The following is a 2,500-nucleotide window of genomic DNA, read 5'->3' as shown; positions in this document are numbered from 1 at the left end:
AGGTAATGGAATATATGATTAGGTGACAGAACATAGAAAATTCTTTATACAATTATTTAATTCATTATCATTTAAACACTATTGAATAATAGTTAATTAATAGTAATTAATACAATTATTCTGTTACAGCTACTGACCTATATACTATAGCTAGCTACTGTCCATCAATATCTTCCTTTTGAATGAAATGGGTTCAGGAGAAGGATGTAGCGAGAGGGAGAGAGAGCGAGACACACACACACACACACACACACACACACACACACACACACACACACACACAGAGACAGAGATTCGCAGCACCCCCTTCCCTCACTATGCCTCTGAGCGTTCCCAGTGATGGCTTACAGTAGTTAGCATTAGCAGGTTAGCTTAGTTGGAGTACTCAGTTAGCAGATAACATTACAGTGGTTAAGGTTTTTAGCGCGACGTGGGTATACAGGACTGGCGAGGATGCAAAGCATGTTAGACAATTAGAACCGTTGCTCGTGGAGTTTTCGTTGCACATAGAAGCAGCGTGACTCGAGATGAGTTGTTACAGAGCTGGTCCGCGCTGCTCCGTGTCTATTATGAAATGACAATTGCGCAGTTGAGACGGCCACTACGCAAGACGATTACTCGCACAATGTGCTCCTAAATGATTTTTCCGGTTCCCACAAATCTATAGGGGCAAATGCGAGTGAAATGCTTTCACTGTATAGCCCTGATAGAATACTCTCATAATGCTCATATGGCTCCCAGTTTCTTTTACACGCCAGAGTGGCTGAGTAGCCTCTGTAATTTACCAGCCAAAGATGAAATCTACACGCCATTGGCAACTTTGGCAACTTAAGAGAACCTCTCCATGCGCTGATGAATCCGGGGGTAGCTGTCGTAGGTTTTCTCTTACAAACTTCCAACGGGGTTATTTAAGAGGAAACTTACGACAATGTTGGTGAATGAGGTCCAATGTCAGGGAGGCTTAAGTCCACCACCATCTTTAAGACCAATGTCAGGGAGGCTTAAGTCCACCACCATTTTTAAGACCAATGTCAGGGAGGCTTAAGTCCACCACCATCTTTAAGACCAATGTCAGGGAGGCTTAAGTCCACCACCATCTTTAAGACCAATGTCAGGGAGGCTTAAGTCCACCACCATCTTTAAGACCAATGTCAGGGAGGCTTAAGTCCACCACCATCTTTAAGACCAATGTCAGGGAGGCTTAAGTCCACCACCATCTTTAAGACCAATGTCAGGGAGGCTTAAGTCCACCACCATCTTTAAGACCAATGTCTGGGAGGCTTAAGTCCACCACCATCTTTAAGACCAATGTCAGGGAGGCTTAAGTCCACCACCATCTTAAGACCAATGTCAGGGAGGCTTAAGTCCACCACCATCTTTAAGACCAATGTCAGGGAGGCTTAAGTCCACCACCATCTTTAAGACCAATGTCAGGGAGGCTTAAGTCCACCACCATCTTTAAGACCAATGTCTGGGAGGCGTCCACCACCATCTTTAAGACCACATGTCTGGGAGGCTTAAGTCCACCATTTGCCACAGTGTCTGAAAAGTCTGTGTATATATTTTGGTGAGTGATGTAACTGAAACATAATAACTATTGTCAGCCAGGAGGAAACCCATTAAATCAGAATTTGGTTGAGAAACGTTTCTGATAAAAACAACCACTTTACCAGTTCAGGTTGGTCAGATTAATTGGTATCTTTTGCAATGGTTTCACATGTAAAAGGATTTGGGAGTAAAACTGGACGCATTCTCAACCAACGTTTACGCTGCGTCCTCGCTCTCGTGGAAATAAAGGTCTTCAAAACCGTCCTCTCCATCCCTACACCACACCAGCCAAACCGTCCTCTCCATCCCTACACCACACCAGCCAAACCGTCCTCTCCATCCCTACACCACACCAGCCAAACCGTCCTCTCCATCCCTACACCACACCAGCCAAACCGTCCTCTCCATCCCTACACCACACCAGCCAAACCGTCCTCTCCATCCCTACACCACACCAGCCAAACCGTCCTCTCCATCCCTACACCACACCAGCCAAACCGTCCTCTCCATCCCTACACCACACCAGCCAAACCGTCCTCTCCATCCCTACCCCACACCAGCCAAACCGTCCTCTCCATCCCTACACCACACCAGCCAAACCGTCCTCTCCATCCCTACACCAGACCAGCCAAACCGTCCTCTCCATCCCTACACCACACCAGCCAAACCGTCACCTCCATCCCTACACCACAGCAGCCAAACCGTCCTCTCCATCCCTACACCACACCAGCCAAACCGTCACCTCCATCCCTACACCACAGCAGCCAAACCGTCCTCTCCATCCCTACACCACACCAGCCAAACCGTCCTCTCCATCCCTACACCACAGCAGCCAAACCGTCCTCTCCATCCCTACACCACACCAGCCAAACCGTCCTCTCCATCCCTACACCACAGCAGCCAAACCGTCCTCTCCAACCCTACACCACAGCAGCCAAAAACGCCTCAGCCT

At 48.0% G+C, this 2,500-nt stretch overlaps 1 protein-coding gene across 1 annotated transcript in view; it reads right to left on the bottom strand.

Annotated features, from left to right (window-relative positions):
• The window catches only part of pdzd2 (PDZ domain containing 2), a 183,704-nt gene that overhangs the window by 176,099 nt on the left and 5,105 nt on the right, over positions 1-2,500 (bottom strand). The gene's annotated exons all lie outside the window — the stretch shown is intronic.

Source organism: Notolepis coatsorum (genome assembly GCF_963971535.1).
Source record: "Notolepis coatsorum genome assembly, chromosome: 2".
NCBI classification, from domain to species: Eukaryota; Metazoa; Chordata; class Actinopteri; order Aulopiformes; family Paralepididae; genus Notolepis; species Notolepis coatsorum.
Note: the sequence above shows the minus strand (reverse complement) of the source record. Positions and strands in the feature narration are given on the sequence as shown.